The sequence below is a fragment of the Triticum dicoccoides genome, chromosome 6A, assembly GCF_002162155.2.
Source record: "Triticum dicoccoides isolate Atlit2015 ecotype Zavitan chromosome 6A, WEW_v2.0, whole genome shotgun sequence".
In the NCBI taxonomy this organism is placed as follows: domain Eukaryota; kingdom Viridiplantae; phylum Streptophyta; class Magnoliopsida; order Poales; family Poaceae; genus Triticum; species Triticum dicoccoides.
In genome coordinates, this window is record NC_041390.1 from 135974784 (window position 1) to 135981837 (window position 7054).

Below are 7054 nucleotides of genomic sequence, written 5' to 3' on the forward strand. Positions count from 1 at the left end.
AGGACCCCATGGTGTTGCCTCTGGATGAACAGGACCCCGATCGATCGAGCCGGTTGGGGCTGGATGAAGAGGACCCCGTGGAGGGCTGGATGAACAGGACCACCCCGTGGAGGGCAGGATGAACAGTAGACGGTGGAGGGCAGGATGAACAGTAGCCGTGGAGGGGTGGTTGAACAGGAGCCCGTGGAGAGGGCTGGTTGAACAGTAGTCGGTGGAGTAGTGCGCGGTGGAGGCTGGATGAACAGGAGCCCGTGGATGAACAATCGCAGGTGGAGGCTGGAGGAGGTCGACGGTGGATGAACAGTAGCTCGTGGAGGCTGGAGGGGGTCGACGGTGGAGATGAACAGTATCCCGTGGAAACCCGTTTTGCGGTACGCCACACCCCTCCCGATGAACAGGACCCCTGTTTTGACCGTAGCGCTCCAACACAAGTCTGTTTCCTCCGTACGCCACACCCATCTCGATCAACAAGACCCCCGTTTCGATCGTAGGAGGTCCGTTTCCTCCATTTTACGGTACGCCAGACCCCTCCTAATGAACAGGATCCCGTTTCGAATGTGGCTGGTCGAACACAAGGTCGTTTCCTCCGTTTTGCGGTACGCCAGGCCTCGTTTCCATCGCCTGTTCCGTCCAAGCCCTCCCGATGAACATGACCACGCATTCCGTTCCGACCCAGCCGGTTGGCTCCCACGCATTCTGTTGCCTCCCCATGAACACGAAGCATTCCGTTGCCTCCCCATTTACACGACGCATTCCGTTGCCTCCCCATGAACACGACGATGACGCTGTTTCTCCCTTCCGACCCAGCCATGTACACGAGCCCTGGCCGTACGTATGCGCGAGTAGGCGTTCGAGACCCCGCCCGTATGTACACATACGTGGCCGTATTTTCTTTCTTGCACCCTGGCCGCTGTACGTACGTGTACATGCTATGTGCGTGCCTCTACTACGACACGTGCGCGCCTCTACTACGACACGTGCGCGCCTCTACTACGACACGTGCGCACCTCTACATCGACCAGTATGTACATACACGTTCGCGACTGATACGTCTCCAACGTATCTATAATTTTTGATTGCTCCATGCTATATTATCTACTGTTTTGGGAAATATTGGGCTTTATTATCCACCTTTATATTACTTTGGGGACTAACCTATTAACCGGAGGCCCAACCCAGATTTGCTGTTTTATGCCTATTTCAGTGTTTTGAAGAAAAGGAATATCAGATGGAGTCGAAACGGAAAGAAATCAACCAGAGAAGTTATTTTTGGAACGAAAGCCACACGATGGACTTGGACCCCATGTCAAGTAAGGAACGAGGTGCTCACGAGGGTGGGGGCGCCCCCTGCCTCGTGGGGCCCTCATGGCTCCCCTGACGTGCTTCTTCTGCCTATATAACTCCATATACCCTAAAACTTCCAGAACGCAAGATAGATCGGGAGTTCTGCCGCCAGAAGCCTCCGTAGCCACCGAAAACCAATCTAGACCCGTTCCGGCACCCTGCCGGAGGGGGAAATCTTTCTACGGTGGCCATCTTCATCGTCTCGGTGCTCTCCATGACGAGGAGGGAGTAGTTCTCCCTCGGGGCTGAGGGTATGTACTAGTAGCTATGTGTTTGATCTCTCTCTCTCGTGTTCTTGATTTCGCACGATCTTGATGTATCGCGAGCTTTGCTATTATAGTTGGATCTTATGTTTCTCCTCCCCCTCTTATCTCTAGTAATGAATTGAGTTTCCCCTTTGAAGTAATCTTATTGGATTGAGTCTTTAAAGATTTGAGAACACTTGATGTATGTCTTGCCGTGGATATCTATGGTGACAATGGGATACCACGTGCCACTTGATGTATGGTTTGGTGACCAACTTGCCGGTTTCGTGACATTGGGAACCTATGCATAGGGGTTGGCACATGTTTTCGTCGTGATTCTCTGGTAGAACTTTGGGGCAATCTTTGAGGTCCTCTGTGTTGGTTGAATAGATGAATCTGAGATTGTGTGATGCATTTCGTATAATCATGCCCACGGATACTTGAGGTGACATTGGAGTATCTAGGTGACATTAGGGTTTTGGTTGATTTGTATCTTAAGGTGTTATTCTAGTACGAACTCTAGGGCTGTTTGTGACACTTATAGGAATAGCCCAACGGATTGATTGGAAAGAATAACTTTGAGGTGGTTTCGTACCCTACCATAATCTCTTTGTTCGTTCTCCGCTATTAGTGACTTTGGAGTGACTCTTTGTTGCATGTTGAGGGATAGTTATGTGATCCAATTATGTTATTATTGTTGAGGGAACTTACACTAGCGAAAGTATGAACCCTAGGCCTTGTTTACCATCATTGCAATACCGTTCTCCGCTATTAGTGACTTGTTTTTATTATTTCAGATTACAAAAACTATTATCTACTATCCATATTGCACTTGTATCACCATCTCTTCGCCGAACTAGTGCACCTATACAATTTACCATTGTATTGGGTGTGTTGGGGACACAAGACAGTCTTTGTTATTTGGTTGTAGGGTTGCTTGAGAGAGACCATCTTCATCCTACGCCTCCTATGGATTGATAAACCTTAGGTCATCCACTTGAGGGAAATTTTCTACTGTCCTACAAACCTCTGCACTTGGAGGCCCAACAACGTCTACAAGAAGAAGGTTGTGTAGTAGACATCAAGCTCTTTTCTGGCGCCGTTGCCGGGGAGGTGAGTGCTTGAAGGTATATCTTTATATCTTGCAATCGAGTCTTTTAGTTTCTTGTTTTATCACTAGTTTAGTTTATAAAAGAAAACTATAAAAAATGGAATTGAGTTTGTCTCATACGCTTTACCTTTTTAATATCTTTCGTGAGTATGATGGAAAGGATAATTGTGCTCAAGTGCTAGAAGAAGAAATCTATAAAATGTTTGGCACTAAATATTTGAATGATGAGCATGATTGCAATGTTGTTAGTACGAATTCTTTGAATATCCATGATGCTAATGATGATTGCACTAGTTATGATGAAAATGCCTCCTATAAACATGTCAATTTTTGTGGAGTAGACTGGGTTTGCAAGTACACACCAAATAGGGAAGGTAGATATTTCAAGAGGCAAAAGTACTTAGAAACCAAATTGTTGCAAGAAGAGCTAGATGAATGTGCTGAAAAATTCAATATTTTTCGTGCCTCTTGTGAACTTTGCAATGAACATGGTCATTTAAAGCTCCAATGCTATTTGTTTCATGATCAAGTCGTGTCCAAACATTGTGATAATTTGATTACCCTTGAGCATCATAAAGATCTTAGCCTTCTTTTGGGTTACGAAGAAATGAAACGTATAACTGAGGGTATTCCAAAATTCAATCTTGATAGAGTTCTTCATTTTGATCTAGAGAAGATTTATATGTATCGTGCGGTGAATTGCATTGAAAATCCTTATATTGCCAATTACATAAAGAAAAGAAAACAAGAAGATGAAGAGAATACTAATGAAAGGGAAGAGATTTCCCAATACCCTCCTATTATTTCGTATGATGAATCAGGTAATGAGGAAGAGCCTCCTATTCAACCAATCTCATTAATAAGGAGCTCCAAAAAGAGGATTGAACCCACACATGATGTGGTGAAGAAGAAGAAAAGAAAAGGGAAGAGAGGTAAAAAAGATATATCTTCCAAATAATGCTGCTCCTATTACTATTGTGCCTCATGAAAATATAATTGTGGAAGATAATGATACTTCTTATGATCTTGAAAATCTTTTTGGCACTTGCTTGGAAGAATATGATAATTGCTATAATATTGGTGCTATTCATACAATTAATGATGAGAGTGATTATGCTTATGATATGAAAAGGCCCAAGCTTGGGGAAGCTATGTTTGATGAGGATGACATATTTGAGAATATATTTGCTGCAATTAATGTTTGTCCCAAGCTTGGGGATGCTATGTTTAATAATGATGATATTTTTAGCCTCTCAAGTTTTGATATGCAAGTTTATAATGATGATAGCATGCCTCCTACTTATGATAATTATTGTGATGATACATATGCTATAAAAAGTAGTGATTATATTTATAAAACTTGTCATGATTATGATTACCCCATCTCTGAACATTACTTTTTAATGTGGAAACACTTTATAGTATCCAAGTCTCTTATGATACTTCCACTATCCCGAATGAGAAGAATTTTGCTTATATGGAGAGTAAAAAATTTCTATGCTTGTAGATCATGAAAAGAATGCTTTAGGTGCTGGTTATATTGTTGAATTCATTCATGATTCTACTGAAAATTATTACGAGGGAGGAATATATGCTTGTAGGAATTGCAATAATATCAAGTTTCCTCTCTATGTGCTTAAAGTTTTGAAGTTATGCTTGTTTTGCCCTCCTAGGCTAGTTGATTATTGTTCCCATAAGTTGTTTGCTCACAAAATCCCTATGCATAGGAAGTATGTTAGACTTAAATGTGCTAGTCATATTCTTCATGATGCTCTCTTTATGTTTCAATTTCTATCCTTTATGTGAGCATCATTGAAATCATCATGCCTGGCTAGGGGCGTTAAACGATAGCGCTTGATTGGGAGGCAACCCAATTTTATTTTAGCTCCTTGCTTTTTGTTCCTGTTTAATAATAAATAATTCATCTAGACTCTGTTTAGATGTGGTTTTATGCTTTTAATTAGTGTTTGTGCCAAGTAGAACCTTTGGGAAGACTTGGGGAAAGTCTTGTTGATCATGCTGTAAAAAACAGAAACTTTAGCGCTCACGAGAACTGCTCCCATTTTTATTTGGAGAGTGATATTTAGTTAATTATTTTTTTAAGATGATTAATAGATAAATTCCTCAGGTCCATCAATTTATTTGAGAATTTTATGAGTTCCAGAAGTATACGTTTTATCCAGATTACTACAGACTGTTCTGTTTTTGACAGATTCTGTTTTTCGTGTGTTGTTTGCTTATTTTGATGAATCTATGGCTAGTAAAAGAGTTTATAAACCATAGAGAAGTTGTAATACAGTAGGTTTAACACCAATATAAATAATTAATGAGTTCATTACAGTACCTTGAAGTGGTGATTTATTTTCTTATACTAACGGAGCTCACGAGTTTTCTACTTTCAGTTTTGTGTTGTGAAGTTTTCAAGTTTTGGGTATGGATTCGATGGACTATGGAATAAGGAGTGGAAAGAGCCTAAGCTTGGGGATGCCCAAGGCACCCCAAGGTAATATTCAAGGACAACCAAGAGCCTAAGCTTGGGGATGCCCCGGAAGGCATCCCCTCTTTCGTCTTCGTTCATCGGTAACTTTACTTGGAGCTATATTTTTATTCGCCACAAGATATGTGTTTTTCTTGGAGAGTCAATTTATTTTGTTAGAATTTGATTGCTGTTATTTGGAACAATTTTTTTCATCTTTTATTTCAATAAAAGTGGCTTTGATAGCCTTTACTATGCCTATGTTACAAGTATATATGTTGCTGTTTGAAAACAGAAAGTTTACCGCTGTTGCAATAATTCCCTAGAAAAGTCAGAATGTGATAAAATGTTGAAACCTTTTGCATATTAAGATCTGAAAAATTTACTACAGTGGGAATTTTCTTTCATAATTTTCGGAGCTATGGAAGTATGGATGTTGCAGCATTCTTTACAGACTATCCTGTTTAGGCAGATTGCTGTTATGTTTGCATTGTTTGCATATGTTTGTTTCTTTAATGATTCTATTTGAGGATAGGACTATTAAATATGCAGAGGCACTTAGTATTCAATGTTGAATAATAATTTTAGTGATTTGCTACATTCGAGTATGATAAGGTTTTGCCAATGGTTTATACTAACTTATCTCACGAGTCCTTGTTGAGTTTTGTGTGGATGAAGCTTTTGAGATTTAGGGAGACCGTGATATGAGAGGAATTAAGGAGACACAAAAGCTCAAGATTGGGGATGCCCAAGGCACCCCAAGATAATATTTCAAGAAGTCTCAAGCATCTAAGCTTGGGGATGCCCCGGTTGGCATCCCACCTTTCTTCTTCAACAATTATCGGTTAGTATCGGTTGATCATAAGTTTTTGCTTCTTCACATGATGTTTGCTATTCTTAGATGTCATTTTATTTTGCTTTGCTTGCTGTTTGAATAGAGTACCAAGATCTTAAATTATTAAATGTTAGAGAGTCTTCACATAGTCGCATAATTATTCGAATACTCATTGATCTTCACTTATATCTTTCGGAGTAGTTTGTCATTTGCTCTAGTGCTTCACTTATATCTTTTAGAGCATGGTGGTAGTTTTATTTTGAAGAAATAGATGAACTATCATGCTTCACTTATATTATTTTGAGAGTCTTACATAGCATGGTAATTTGCTTAAAATCCTAATATGCTAGGTATACAAGATTAATAATAAAATTCTCTTATGAGTGTGTTGAATACTAAGAGAAGTTTGATACTTGATAATTGTTTTGAGATATGGAGATGGTGATATTAGAGTCATGCTAGTTGAGTGGTTATGAATTTGAGAAATACTTGTGTTGAAGTTTGTGATTCCCATAGCATGCACGTATGGTGAACCGTTATGTAACGAAGTTGGAGCATGATTTATTTATTGATTGTCTTCCTTATGAGTGGCGGCCGGGGACGAGCGATGGTCTTTTCCTACCAATCTATCCCCCTAGGAGCATGCGCGTAGTACTTTGTTTCGATAACTAATAGATTTTTGCAATAAGTATGTGAGTTCTTTATGACTAATGTTGAGTCCATGGATCATACGCACTCTCACCCTTCCACCATTGCTAGCCTCTCTAATACCGCACACCTTTTGCCTGTATCATACACCTACCATACACCTTCCTCAAAACAGCCACCATACCTACCTATTATGGCATTTCCATAGCCATTCCGAGATATATTGCCATGCAACTTTACACCATTCCGTTTATTATGACATGCTTCATCATTGTCATATTGCTTAACATGATCATGTAGTTGACATAGTATTTGTGGCAAAGCCACTGTTCATAATTCTTTCATACTTGTCACTCTTGATTCATTGCATATCCCGGTACACCGCTGGAGGCATT